Raw genomic sequence first — 15,738 nt, 5'->3', positions numbered from 1 at the left:
TCTTGGTATATAATTATATATCCCCCATCCTTGTATCTGTTCCCCATCCTGGTATATATCCCCCATCCTTGTATATGCTCCCCATCTTTGTATAAGGCCTGACATCCTTGTATTTGGCCCCCATCCTGGTATATGCTCCCCATCCTTTTATATATACTCCATCCTTGTATATATCCCCCCATCCTTGCACATGCTCCCCCATCCTGGTATATGCCCCCCATCCTGGTATATGCTCCCCATCTTTGTATATGCTCCAACATCTTGGTATTTGTCCCCCATCCTGGTATATAACCCCATCCTTATATACGCCCCACATACGTGTATATGCTCCCCATCTTGATATATTCCCCCCATCCTGGTATATGCTCTCCATCCTTGTATATATCCCCGGTCCTTGTATATGTCCCTCATTCTTGTATATGACACCCATCCTTGTATATATAACTCATCCTTGTATATGCCCCCATCCTGGTATATATCACCCATCCTGGTATATATCTCTGATCCTTGTATGAGTCCCCATCCTTGTATATACTCCTCATCCTTGTATATGGCCCCATCCTGGTATATATCACTCATCCTGGTATATATCTCTGATCCTTGTATATGTCCCTCATCTTTGTATATGTCCCCCATCCTGGTATACATCACCCATCCTGGTATATATCCCTGATCCTTGTATGTGTCCCATCCTTGTATATACCCCTCATCCTTGTTTATGCCCCCATCCTGGTATATATCACCCATCCTGGTATATATCCCTGATCCTTGTATATGTCTCTCATCCTTGTATATGCCCCCCATCCTGGTATATATCACCCATCCTGGTATATATCCCTGATCCTTGTATGTGTCCCCATCCTTGTATATACCCCTCATCCTTGTTTATGCCCCCATCCTGGTATATATCACCCATCCTGATATATATCCCTGATCCTTGTATATGTCCCTCATCCTTGTATATGCCCCCATCCGGGTATATATCCCCCATCCTGATATATGTCCTCCTGACTGCGCTGGTGTTGTTCAATATATAGGGAAAAACAACAATACTCACCTTTCCCCTGCAGTTTGTCATTTTCGGAAGCTAGCAGCTGACGTCAACATACAACATACGGGGGTGCATGACATCTGTGCTATGCGTCCAGTCACGTGCACGCCGACGTCAGGGGCTGGACTATAATTGGCTGGCAGCTTGTATTGCGGCGCACGATATGGCAAGTTTGTCCGCTGCAATACTCTGGCATATACAGTGTCTTCAATAAAATGGCGCCGTAGTGCGGTGTGCGTATATGCCAACTCTGTCGCCACACTATGCAGGCTTCGGACAGAAGGACGCATCTCCGGTTATATTATAGATACCACCAGTGATCCAAACAATGAATACATTTTATCAAATTCATCTATTTCTCCCTATGTCAGTAATTACAATACTACCAGGGATGCATGACTTACAGTCACAGTCTGACCCTTAAATCCACATGTAAATGAATGGCTGCCGATTGCTATTGTGGCATATGTAGAAATGATACAATTAACGAACTAACAGGGACGGATAAAGCACAGTGTAATTGACAGAAATTAGCAGTCAGGGCTGGTGACCTGCACATGGTCGGCCATGCTTGCTGTGTAAGCCTGTCTGTTGGCTGTTTCTATAGTTACTAAAAGCCAGTGCAACCCAATGAGCAAACTGCAGCACTGCTGAAAGGACCAGCCATTTTCCTCCGAGGCGGCAGTGTGCTGTGTGCTATGCCCTGCTATATCCTTTATTTCCAGGGAATTAATAGCATCTACTGCGGGGTCCAGTGGGGCAGAGGACAGCAGGGCTTGCTGATCATTGCTCCAGCTGAGAATGACTGGGAGCCCCTGCTTTGATGAGCTGCTGACTGCTTGTGCTATGAGCTGATTCCAGAAGATGGAATGCAGGCTGATAATGCTGCATATCCTTTATCAGGCGGTGGAGTAGGTTTTTTGTCTTGTAAAGGCAACGTTATCTGAAGGGCTCAGTATTAGCTGCACACAAGGGAAGCTTAGTGACCCGAACAAAGGGTGTTGCCCTTTTTGTAATCTGTGCTTTTTTTTTCTTAATACAAGAAGACAGCAGTAGAGAAGAAGCAGGTGTATCACTCATCCAGGCTCTCAGCTACAGTACACAGCCCCATCACCGGCTCTGGTCCCTGAGTGGCGGTCTACCATCAACTCTACCAGCACCGGCTCTGGTCCCAAGTGGCGGTCTACCATCAACTCTACCAGCACCGGCTCTGGTCCCAAGTGGCGGTCTACCATCAACTCTACCAGCACCGGCTCTGGTCCCAAGTGGCGGTCTACCATCAACTCTACCAGCACCGACTCTGGTCCCAAGTGGTGGTCTACCATCAACTCTGCCAGCAACGACTCTGGTCCCCTAGTGCCGGTCTATCATCAACTCTGCCATCATCGGCTCTGGTCCCCAAGTGGCCGGTCTACCATCAACTCTGCCGGCACCGCCTCTGCTTTTGCCTTACCATTACTGAACACTTTCGCTTAGGAACCAAGGTGCACATCATTACGATCCCTACCTACCTGCGTAACAAGGTAAGAATTTACCCTTCACATGGAAAATGTAATAGGATAAATAGATATATATTTACAAAAAATATGGCCTTCTATTTGATACTTTATAATGAAAATACTGCTTTGTGTAAGGCTTTAAATTGTGGTACTTCAACACATATGTCTGTACATATTTTACATGTATTAATATGAGAAAGTATAACATATAATAATAAATCAGGATTTCTTCTTGCACCATTTCAGAAGATGTAATGTTTAAGGAGACTGCAAAAATGTCAAAGCACTTGGCCTGTCAGAGTGTTCTCCTGCCTCACCATTGTTATGTTATCTAGGTCATACTAGCAGGTGGCATGCCTTTATGTTTAACAGGGGCATTGCCATACCCCGAAAGTTATTACTCAATTATTTTCTAATCTGTAGGAAAAAGAGTGTAGTTTCAAATGCTGTGGCTATAAAAGAGTTAAATGCATCCTTTATACACCCCACCACTCAGAATAGCACACCCACTGGGCTCCATAGCGTGGAGTAGGGGGGAAGAATAGACAGCCGGCTGGGAGTGGAGCACATACAGTGCCATGCTATTATACTATGCATACCGTCTCACTTTCCCCATGGAAAACAGGATCTAACACACAATGAAATGAGTTTCTTACTCCGCAGATATTTAAAACCACAGCGCAGACCAGCACCCACCATTAATTCCCTCTCCACCCTCAATGGTCTCTTAGGGACACTTAAGCTGTCAATATTGGAAAAGGTCAATACCGGAAGAAAGAAATGCAATGGGTTAATGATTAAATTATCTATAAGGGACGGTATAGCGTGACACGCAGTAAGCCGCTGCCGGGCATCACTTCTAGGTGAACAGAAGGGAAAATGTACTAGTTACAATTGAAAATTCCTTCCTAGCAGAAGCTGGTCTTTGTGCCGTTACTATGCATGCAAATATTAGCATTTCCATAGAGTTGTCCAGGTGATCTGCTGGATGTAATGTATCTGGCAAACAATGCAGCTCAAGTTATAATCACAACAGGCGGATTGATGTCACTGTCACATCCTTTAGATCAACTTTATTGACACGAGTGCACAATAACACGGGTACAATGTAGCGTTATAACACAGTAAGCATGCACAGGTTTAGCGTTGCCAGGCTTTATCGCCGTTGAATAGATATTTTTCTGTTTCCGTTTGGATGATTATTTAGGTCCTTTAACGACCCTCATGCCTCCTATGCATTGTGAGGCTATTGATTTTGTCTGCCCCTCCCCCGTTCTGTAATGCTGCATCCTATTTTTCCCACTGTGTGATGAATTTCATTTGTCTTATTCCGAACATGTGGATTAAATTGTCTGCAATGTATCTCATGCAGACGGATTAATAGGAATATACACAGTCCAGTTATTAAAAGCCATAAAATGTGTACAAAGTGTAAAACAAAGGAAGTGTAAAAACCTTACGACAATGGGTGTGGAGGAGAAATATGCCTTTTATTACAACCTGCTGAGGGAAGATAAATGAAGGTGACAGGCGCAAGGCCCACCCCGAAACATGTCACTATGGCTGCTCCCTGTCATCTAAAGACTTTGTTTACAAGGATTACCCCGAATACTTAGCTCTTCTTGATGATATTACGGTACTATGGCACCTTACTATTATAGTAGGGGACTGTAACTTTAGATTTATTGACCCAATGCATTCATTTAAATAATCTTTATTTTTATAAATAATCTTTATTTTTATATAGCGCTAACATATTCCGCAGCGCTTTACAGTTTTTCACCAATTATCATCACTGTCCCCGATGGGGCTCACAATCTAGATTCCCTATCAGTATGTCTTTGGAATGTGGGAGGAAACCGGAGTACCCGGAGGAAACCCACGCAAACACGGAGAGAACATACAAACTCTTTGCAGATGTTGTCCTGGGTGGGATTAGAACCCAGGACCCCAGCACTGCTGTGCTAACCACTGCGCCACCGTGCTGCCCATTTAACTCTGTTTCTTATCAACACCACCTATAGATGGTCAAGATAATATAATTAGAATACATGATAGGAGGATTATATTAAGATGCATTTAGATGGACAGAGTATCAGTTCCCAGAGTTCCCAGGTTTTCATAAGAACGATCATTCACGATTATTGGTCCGTGTGAACATGACAGCATTATCATCATAATTGTTGGCAGCAAATCAACCTGTGTAGTCTGGAGATATGCTGCCGATAATATGGGGACACACTGGAAGTATTAAAATAGTTATTCACTACACTGATATTGATGACCTATCCTTAGGAAAGGTTATCAATATCGGATTGGTGGGCAACCGATCTCCAGGGGTGTTTGGGTGTAAACACTGTAACGGAGCTGGTCTCCAGTACCCAAGAGGGTGATGGAGTGGTGGAGTCTCGCCACTACCAGAGCTTCTAGCAGTTGATGAATGGGTATGCCAGGTGCAAGTCCCCCACCCATCTGATATTGATGATCTATTCAAAGGATTTCTCATCAATTTCAGTATGGTGGTAAATACATTTAACAATCCTTGGTACTCTTTGGTCTGTGTTAGCAGGCCAACAAAGAAGCACTGATCTACTTGTATGTAGTCGACTGGTGGTGCTTGTTAAAAAGCTGTGATCAGACCATCTGAGCAACTGGGTCTGGAAACTTGGATTAGTGGCACCACTCCAGCACTAAAGTAAAAAAAAACCACTGGAGTGGTGCTTTAAAACAATAAAAAAGGTATTCCACACCAACCCCTTCTCATTTTTTAAATCTTGGAGGTCATAAAAATTATTTAGTTGGGGTCCATCTGCTCTGAGCTCGATTTATGCCAAGAATGAGGGTTTCCCAAATACAGTTTTTGGGCAAAGAACAATATGACCATTGACCACCCTTGTCACGGGCCAACCTCTTTAAGCTGGTCATATTGATAACACAGCTCTCCAGGTATCCCACAAATCCCCTGTGTGCATATGTCCTCGGATTGTCAGAATGTGCATATTTATTCCTTGTGGAGCAAAGGATCGATCATATTTAAAAATAAGAATTTACAATCCTTGAGTACCCCAACTTCTGGGTTAGGTATAGTCTGGCTACACCATACACATGATTATGTTTGCCTACAAATATCTCGTCCATGGCCTTTTGGGGGTTGAAGCAGAGAAGATCCATCAGTGGGTGAGTGTCAGATAGTTAATGCGACAATAATTCAATGGGCGAAACTCTAGCATGTCTCCTCTATAAATAAAAAAGGGCATGTAATAATGTTCAACATATTATTTAACCTAATTTAAAAAAATGGCCACACAAAAACATAATAACATTGTAACATGATTCGGGCTTTTATAGACTTCCATCATAGATAACATCTTGGAGGCCTTTTCATGTGTGTTAAAGAGGTTACCCAGGGTTTTTCTTTTTACTGCCAGGCAGTTGCCAACTACTTGCCAGTTCTACCCAGCTCCTGCTCAGAGTGGTCACTGACCACTCCTGCTGGCATTTCAGCTGCTCCATTTCAACAGAGCAGCTCTTTTTCTTCTGTTCTGCTCTGTCGGCAAGGTGTGGCTACCAACATCATGCTCATTGACAGCCAGCTTTCCGCAGTTAGACAGCAGAGAGCCAGGTGTCAATCAGCATGATGTTGACAGACATGACCTGTCAGTAGAGCAGAGTGGAAAAGAAGTCATTGCTCTGTTGACGTGATGTCAGGAGCTGAATCGCTGGCAGGAGCAGTCTGTGACGGCTGTGCATCATCAGAGGTTGGCGCTGGGCATAAAATGCAGGTGCTTAGCAACTACTTGCCTCTTAGTTCTTAGGCACATTGTAAAAAAAAACATCCCGGATAACTCCTTTAAGCTTTGCGCCTTGGGGTGCAGCGTCGTCGGCGCATACCGACGCATGCGTCATGCGCCCCTATCTTTAACATGGGGGGCGCATGGACATGCGCCGGTATGCGTTACACTGCGTTTTACGACTCATGCATCACATTGACGCACACGACAGGGCGCAGAGGACGCTACTTGTAGCATTTTCCCTGCGCCGAAAGTCTTGATCAATAGGGTCTTATGACAATGCATGCGTCGCAAAACGCAGCGTTGTGTATTTGCGTTGTTGGTTGCGTTGCGTCGCGTCGCCGACGCTGCGCCCAACAACGCAAATGTGAACGTAGCCTTAAAGGGAACCTGTCACCCCGTTTTTTAAAATACAGTTAAATGATGCAAACTCGGCTTCAGGAAAATGGCCGCCGCGATCTCCATCTGCGCACGCGCGGCATCCCGCGGCCATTTTCCTGAAGCCCCAGGAAGCAGAACACTCCATCTGCGCACGCGCGGCCTCAGGAAGATGGTTGCGCCCACCGATAAACTGCTGAATAGCGCAGATCGCGCTCTTTTTCTACAGCTGCGCAGTGCATTCGGCACTTGCGCATGCAAGAAGCACTATGCCACCAATGGGAAGATAAGCAAGATGTGGGCGAGAAACAGCGCTGTGACCACGCCCTTTTGACCAGACCAGCCTGATTGACAGGCGAAAACGGCGACTTTTGTAAGGTATTTCGGCAGCATAGGTGGGGAATCAGGGGACAAAAAATACCCTATTGTAAAGCACAGCTCAGGCCCTATTTAACGGTATTTTTATCTCATACTGAAAAAACGGGGTGACAGGTTCCCTTTAACAATGCTGTGTGTTGCAGTATCGGTGGTGGAGAGGAACATCTACGTGAATATAATGCTTGATTGGCTTACTTCATACATCTTTGATGAGAAATACTTCCCAAAGCTGAGCAGTGCTGACTTATATTAAGTTTCTCATTTTATGGTAAAGTAAAAAAATGCAATTTTCTTTAAAGGAAAATACAGGTGATACATACTGCCCAAACCCTAGGCAACATGTATGAGACACTGGCTGTACAATCACAGCCATGTATGATTGAAATGCTGTGGCTGACAATGACTGACAAATCTGTGCCCATATGCGGGTATTGGCAGAGGCATGTCAGTCACTGTTAGCAGGTGGGAAGAAGCCGCTAGGGACCCGCCTATATGACTAGTGCACAGTGTGCATCAGACAACTATTAAAAGTATGTTTTTCCTTAAAACGCTGCAGCGTTTCAGATGCAAACATTCTTGGCTGTGATCCGACAGCCAGTGCCTGCTATACATGCGGCTCATGGTTTGGACAGCATGTATCACCTGTCAGGTTCCCTTTAAACTATGTTACCTCTTTTTATTACATAGAAAGTAGCATTTGTTGTTACATATTTCTAATAATAATTCTGAAAGTTTATAGGTTAATTGATTTAGCGTTGTGCTTATGAATAAAATATTTACTTACCAACAATCTCATTAAACTGTAATGATATATAAAATCATTTTTATTAATACAGTCAGCAAGCTGATGATCCTTTACAATACATAATAAGTAAAGAACCAATAACCTTGATAGCCGACATAAGATAAAGACAGGAACCTGGAGGTCCAGGGAGTATAAGTGATTTACCAGCTACCTAGTGTAGAGGAGCCATTGCTGGAGCGGTGCAGGCTTTTTTTTGTTGGAGTGACGAGCAGAGACTTAGGCCGGGGTCACACTAGCGTAGACTAGAAAACATCGCATAGCACTCGGACCAGTGTTAATCTATGGGGCAGCTGACATCACCTTATTTTTTCTCAGGCATATTCGACATATGTGTAAAATCGCAGCATGCTACGATTGTACGCGTATATTATCCGAGACTCGCCAATGTAAACCTATGGGTGCGAGAAAAAAGATCACACAGCACTCAGACCATGCCAGTGCTGTCCGATTTTTACGCACCGATGTCCGTTGAAAAGCCGGCAATTCATGTGCCGCATACAGTAAAATCACACTGAAAGGTTAGAATTAGTGATGAGCGAATATACTCGTTACTTGAGATTTCTCGAGCATGCTCGGGGGTCATCCGAGTATTTTTTAGTGCTCGGAGATTTAATTTTCCTTGCTGCAGCTGAATGATTTACATCTGCTAGCCATCATAAGTACATGTGGGGATTCCTTAGCAACGAGGCAACCCCCACATGTACTTATGCTGGCTAACAGATGTAAATAATTCAGCTGCGGCAATAAAAACTAAATCTCCGAGCTCTAAAAAATACTCGGAGGACACTCGAGTAACGAGTACATTCACTCATCACTAGTTAGAATAGAATAGATAGAATAGGTATATACACATAGAATACATATATACTGTATATGTATATACAGTAAATACAAATGGAATAGGTAGATATATAGATGTCAGTGACAAATACAATTAGTACAGTGTGTGTGCAAATTATTGGACATGTATTTAATTAATAAAAGATTATTTTTTGGAAAAAATGGCGTGGGTTCCCGCGCATATGTTTATAGTCTTGGAAGAGGGTAATACCCATGGAGCTTCCCAGGTTATTAATATCAGCTCACAGTGTACGGACTGGCGAAACACACCGAGTTAATCTAAATGTTATAATTGGTGCGTTCGCAGCCCGGGTTCCACCGTGCAGGAGAGAACCTGCTGCTTGAAGATGGTGGCACTATATGGCGGTATAAATGAACTCCGTTACTTCACTGAGTCACACTGCAAAGAACACACTGTGCCCTGTTAGTGTCACAGAGGAACCCAGCTAACTGCTGAGCTGATGGCAGTCAGTGGTCACACACACAGAGAAGCACATAAACACTCCTCTCTGGTGGAACCGGAATTCTAGTGGCTATTAGCCAGCCCTGAATACATTCATACAAACTCCTCACCGGAGGTGCCGGTATTCTAGGGGCTTATTTCAGCCAAACCCTATCCACATACAGGAGCGACCACAATTAGCAAGCTCATAACATAAAGTGATACTAGCGCATGGCCGTGTGGCCATGCAAACCTTTTATAGCTGCAGCAGCTTCAGGGCCTTCCTAGAGGGCCACTGGAAGCTGCTACCATACTTGAGCAACTTCAGGACCTTCCTAGAGGACCAATGGGAGCTGCTGCAGTACCTGAGCATGTGACACCCGACCTCCAATGAGAGGCCCTACCCTGGGCATGCTCAGAAGGGAAAAAGCAGGACTTTGTCCCAGAGACATCTGCTCACCGCTGAGCAGTACTGGCTACAATGGCTGAGCCTGGGAAGGCAGCAGAAACCATCCGCACAGTATCAGGCTGAGCCAGACGCTGGGACCGATGTCTTCGCTCAGCAGGCTCCACTGTGGCTGGAGAAGAATGGGAGACTGCAGCGGAGATGGCTCGAGATTCCTCCTGTGCAGAGGTGGGAACTCGACCCCTAACACAGTTTTATAATTAGCCTTTACTGGCCATTAAAACGGGGGACCCCCCAAAAAAATGACATAGGGCCCCCCTATAATTAATAACCAGCAAAGGCCATGCAGACAGCTGTGGGCTGATATTAATAGCCTAGGAATGGGCCATGGATACTTATTGACACCTCAATTACTAACCTCGGGACACCATCAGGTGACATCACCCAACTATCACCCCACTTGCCACCGCTACAGGGCAAGTGGGAAGAGCAAGGCTAAGTGCCAGAATTGGCGCATCTTAGAGATCCGCCATTTCTGGGGCAGCTGAGAGCTGATGTTTTTAGCCGGGGGGCCAGTATCCCTGGCCCCTTCCTAGGTTATTAATATCAGCCCACAGCTGACGAATATTTCCTTTGAAAACAATGTGTAAATGACAGACAACTGCTGTATGTAAAAGCTCATCTTAAAATCGCACTGCACTCGGATGTAAATCGGATGCTAGGTATGAAAAATCGGATTGTACTCACATGACACTCGCATTACACTTGTGTGACTCTCGGAAGGGAGACTCGGAACGATTTTTTTTAAGTGTGATCCCGGCTTTAGATTCTCCCTACCTTGAGTCTTACAGAGGGGCCTCATGATGACTAATGCCTACTTGAGTAAGTGAACTTTTGGCCAAAAAGAATCAATGTTAGGTCAACGAAATACAACATAAACATGGAGAGAATATGCAAACCCCAAGCAAATGTTCCCTTGATTTGCTCCAAACCCAGGACCCCAGTATTGCAAAGCAACAATGCCAAACACTGAGCTCAAGGCTAACCACCAAATAAGGGGCAGAGGCAAAGTGAAGCGTGACAATAACCAAAGTGATTTCTACTTCCACCAGATTTCATATTGTTTCCTTTGGTCACTATTAGCAGTTTTATTTATTCAGTAAAAGAGATGAGCGGATCAAGTTCAAATCGAATTTCCTGAAATTCAATATTTTCACATTAATTCAAACACTGCTGAAGCATCAGAGAGTGGGCTAATGTCTTTCTGCATTGTCATGAGCGCTTCTCCGTAATGCCCTGCAACTATGACAGTAAAAATCAAAATATTGCTTCGCAAATAATATTTGTGTAGATTCAGACTCTTATTCCAAACTAAATAGCGTTCAGTGGAACCAAAATGCCGCAGTATCATCTGTTTTATACAAATTGCTGAGCTTTTAATGCACAAATGGAAGTAAGTGTCACCTGGCTGAATGCTTTAGTCTGCCATGGTATTGAATAATTTAGGAGTTTAAGATGGGAACAAAGTAATGAGAAGCTCAGCCCAACAGTATCAAAGTTTTTGTACAAAAGCTAATGGCTATGTATACCTAAATAGAGAATATTTTTTATTGTACATTTCCTAAATGCATGCTTAAGCAACTTTCTAAATAGTCTTGATAAAAAAATTCTACATTTATCTAGCTCACTGATCTGCAAAAATGTTATTAATCTATCAGAGACACTGCTCCTGGTTCTGATGGCTCTCTCTGATCGGTTCCTCCCTTTTCTCTGTGTGAGGCTAGGGTCACACTACCATTTTCTCTCCATCTGAGAAAGTGCTAATCAGGCTGTAATCAGAGTTTGATCAGAGTGGGTTCCGTTTTTCTCAGAGGTAGAGAGAAAAAACTTAAACGTTTCTTCACTTCCTCCATTCAGTCAGTCCGTGAAAATCAGACTGCACTCGGATGTCATCTGAGTTTGGTCCAATGCTGAACCGCCTCAGATTTTTATTCTAAGGGCAGAGATAGACTGCTGTACTTCTCGTGCGAGAATCACATTGCACTGCACGGACTGGCCTGGCACCTCTCCTGACCTGAGCAAGACAGCGTGATGGCTTACTATGCAGCTGTCAAGCTTAGGTCAGGAGAGGTGCCAGCCAGTATGAAAATTACGATGCGATTCTCGCACAAGAAATACGGCAATCTGTCTCTTCCCTAAGTTTATTCTGCTGTTGAGCAGAAACTACACTATTAAAACTGCTGCTAACTTATGTGAGAAGGAAGCACAGTGACTATCCTGAGACTGGCGTAACGTGCGCCACCACTTTTAATGAATCTGTCAGGCAAGCATTGACACAGCCCCGTCCCAAACCACTTTGGTTGAAAATGACATCAAAATTTGTGACTTTTCAAAGTGTTTTTACACCAGAATTCTGGAGTTTTATTAATGATGTGAGACCTAAGTATATAACTCAAAACCAATTGTATTTACATGTGCTTTTCCATGTCAATGTTTCTGAGCAAGAGCCTGATTGGGATGGGGGTGTAATTTTGCACAAAATTGTACCCGTGCCCTTGTGTCTGAGGTTGCCCAAATAGTTTATCATATAAGAAAACAATAGCATTCTATACCAGGGGTCCCCATTACAGAAGTATCATTGGGACCAAGGAGCTTCAATTTACTCTTTTTCTGCTCTGTAAAGGTACCGTCACACTGAACGATATCGCTAGCGATCCGTGACATTGCAGCGTCCTGGCTAGCGATATCGTTCAGTTTGACAGGCAGCAGCGATCTGGATCCTGCTGTGCCATCGTTGGTCGGCGCAGAAAGTCCAGAACTTTATTTAGTCGCTGGACTCCCGCAGACATCGCTGAATCGGCATGTGTGACGCCGATCCAGCGATGTCTTCACTGGTAACCAGGGTAAACATCGGGTTACTAAGCGCAGGGCCGCGCTTAGTAACCCGATGTTTACCCTGGTTACCAGTGTAAATGTAAAAAAAAAAAACACTACATATTTACATTCCGGTGTCTGTCCTCTCCGGCGTTCTGCTTCTCTGCACTGTGTAAGCGCAGCGGCCAGAAAGCACAGCGGTGACATCACCGCTGTGCTCTGCTTTCCGGCCAGTGCTTAGTGCAGGAAGCAGAGCGCCGGAGAGGACAGACGCCGGAATGTAAGTATGTAGTGTTTGGTTTTTTTTACGTTTACGCTGGTAACCAGGGTAAACATCGGGTTACTAAGCGCGGCCCTGCGCTTAGTAACCCGATGTTTACCCTGGTTACCAGGGGACTTCGGCATCGTTGGTCGCTGGAGAGCTGTCTGTGTGACAGCTCTCCAGCGACCACACAGCGATGCTGCAGCGATCGGGATCGCTGTCTAGATCGCTGCAGCGTCGCTTAATGTGACGGTACCTTAAGCCATGTCCCGATCAAACTGAAACTTGAAAGCCTAAATAAACAACAAAGAGGATAAAAGCAGGTTTATGTCTCATCTCTATGTCTCTGTTGTTTTTGTTTTGTAAGTCTGTGAGTCCTCACTGTTTTATATGGGAGTTTGCTTATTCCCTTATTGACACAAAGAAGCAATAAAAAGGATTTAGTACAAGCTTGGTGAATAATTATATGTAATAAAGCTGCCCTTAGAGGGTTATATCTGCTAAGGGTTAATTTAAAGTATCTAATGAAACAGAAACACTGAGAAGGGACAAAAATAAAGTATTATAATTCAGCGCCATAACCTATTTTGTTAGCATTTCTTGACGAAATCCAAATAAAACTAAATAAGGCAACAAATTCTATAAGATGATTGTACATGTCATAATATGCAGTTTACAATATATAAACTACTTTTAGGATTGCAAACTACTATTTCAAATTTAAAGCGTCTTCCAATTCTAATACATTTATGACCAATCCTAAATGTTTGTTAGTTGAGGGTTTGACCATCGATACATGGGTGATCAACAGTAAAACAGGGCAGCAGTGATTGTTTACACAGGGCCTCCATTACTTACATAGGGATACTGTGTCAATAACTCCCATTAACTAAAAGTAACAAAGTAACAAAGTTAGCAAGGGCGAAAAAAGACATGTGTCCATCCAGTTCAGCCTATATTCCGTCAGAATAAATCCCCAGATCTACGTCCTTCTAAAGAACCCAATAACTATAAGATACAATATTGTTCTGCTCCAGGAAGACATCCAGGCCTCTCTTGAACCCCTCGACTGAGTTCGCCATCACCACCTCCTCAGGCAAGCAATTCCAGATTCTCACTGCCCTAACAGTAAAGAATCCTCTTCTATGTTGGTGGAAAAACCTTCTGTCCTCCAGACGCAAAGAATGCCCCCTTGTGCCCGTCACCTTCCTTGGTATAAACAGATCCTCAGCGAGATATTTGTATTGTCCCCTTATATACTTATACATGGTTATTAGATCGCCCCTCAGTCGTCTTTTTTCTAGACTAAATAATCCTAATTTTGCTAATCTCCCTGGGTATTGTAGTTCCCCCATCCCCTTTATTAATTTTGTTGCCCTCCATTGTACTCGCTCTAGTTCCATTAGATCCTTCCTGAGCACCGGTGCCCAAAACTGGACACAGTACTCCATGTGCGGTCTAACCATGGAATGGAGGTCTGAGAAGACATCCCTATCGCTTCTTCCATGAAACTATTGCAGCCATGGGAAGACATCCCTATTGCTTCTTCCATGAAACTATTGCAGCCATGGGAAGACATCTCTATTGCTCCTTCCATGAAGCTATTGCAGCCACATATGTAATTCTTCATTCAGGCCTGACCTTCTTTTCAACTTCAAATGATAATTTGAATACAGATTGAGAGGAAACAAACTGAGGGCACTACTAAAAATATATATCAAAATGGGATCACTGGCCACACACTTCAAAAATTACAAATGAAGAATAATAATATTTTTAATACAGATATTATTATCTGTATTGTAAGATAATTTTAATACAGATCACAATGTGCTTCATACTGCTGGGTTCATAAAAATATGTAGGGTTTGTCAGGTTTTAAAGAGTCTGTCTGTTATGATCTGGTGGCCAAGGAGCAGCATGTGACGTACTCTGGAGAAGGTGGTACCTGTACTGACTGCAGACCCTGAACTTAGCACCGCAACTAGAAGTAGCCGTGGGATGTACCTAACACTCCCTAGACACCTCGACACAGCCTAAGGACTAACTTCCCCTAAAGATAGAAACGGGAAAACTATCTTGTCTCAGAGAAAATCCCCAAAGGATAGACAGCCCCCTACAAATATTGACTGTGAGAGGAGAGGGAAATGACATACGCAGACTGAAATCAGGATTTAGCAAAGGAGGCCTTTCTAGCTAAAAAGAAAGAATAGGACAGAGTACTATGCGGTCAGTATTAAAACACTAGAAAATATCCACCACAAAAAATACAAATCTCCACATCTGACTAAGGACATGGAGGGTATATCTGCATCTCCAGAGATACAGCTTGGCTGCAAAAAATCCTTACACAGACAAAGCTGGACAAGACAAAACATGAAAATGCACAGAACTATAAGGCCCACAGCATGTGGACAGCAAAAACAAAGCCAGAACTTATCTTTGTTGAAAAGAACAGCAAACAGAAGAGACCAGTCAGGGATGTGAATCCTCCAAAAACAATGGACAACTGGCACTGACTAAAGGATCAAGCAAGACAAAATAGCCCAGTCCAAATTGCAATAAGTGGACACACCTGATAAATGCTGCGATCCAAAGACAGCAGCACTACCACTCATAACCACCGGAGGGAGCCCAAGAGCAGAATTCACAACATCTGTCACCCCAAAAATGCTAATTACTCCACTTTTACAGGTACAGGACTTAGCCCCTATAAAAATCATATCTGTAGTATAGATCTCAGTGGTGTAGTTGCCAGAAGTATATATAATAATTTATTAGTTTGTAAATGCATTTTATTTTTTTTTGTCTTTCTCCCAAAAATTGGTATAACAATGACCTCCCTGAACATCTGTGATCGGGTGCAATCGTTTCTACAAATATTCCAATCACTGTTTAGCCTAAAATACTGTTTTACTACTTCTTAGCAGATTTGTATTCCATTTGTTTTCAGCACAGTATAATATTGATCTGCACAGAGCTCCATTTATCCAAGCATTGGAGGATTGAAAA

General features: G+C 43.5%; 1 protein-coding gene across 11 annotated transcripts in view; it reads left to right on the top strand.

Annotated features, from left to right (window-relative positions):
- The first annotated feature begins 1,680 nt into the window (after positions 1-1,680).
- The window catches only part of SORBS2 (sorbin and SH3 domain containing 2), a 433,609-nt gene continuing 419,551 nt past the window's right edge, over positions 1,681-15,738 (top strand). For 4 of the 11 annotated variants that reach the window (XM_069744344.1, XM_069744348.1, XM_069744340.1 and 1 more), the window contains exon 1: positions 2,354-2,574. The gene's annotated coding sequence lies outside the window, so the exon portion shown is untranslated. Of the gene's footprint in view, positions 2,575-15,738 lie in introns of all 11 variants that reach the window. The other 7 variants (XM_069744353.1, XM_069744350.1, XM_069744352.1 and 4 more) reach the window with 6 other exon arrangements.

This window comes from Ranitomeya imitator, chromosome 1 (assembly GCF_032444005.1).
Source record: "Ranitomeya imitator isolate aRanImi1 chromosome 1, aRanImi1.pri, whole genome shotgun sequence".
NCBI classification, from domain to species: Eukaryota; Metazoa; Chordata; class Amphibia; order Anura; family Dendrobatidae; genus Ranitomeya; species Ranitomeya imitator.
Note: the sequence above shows the minus strand (reverse complement) of the source record. Positions and strands in the feature narration are given on the sequence as shown.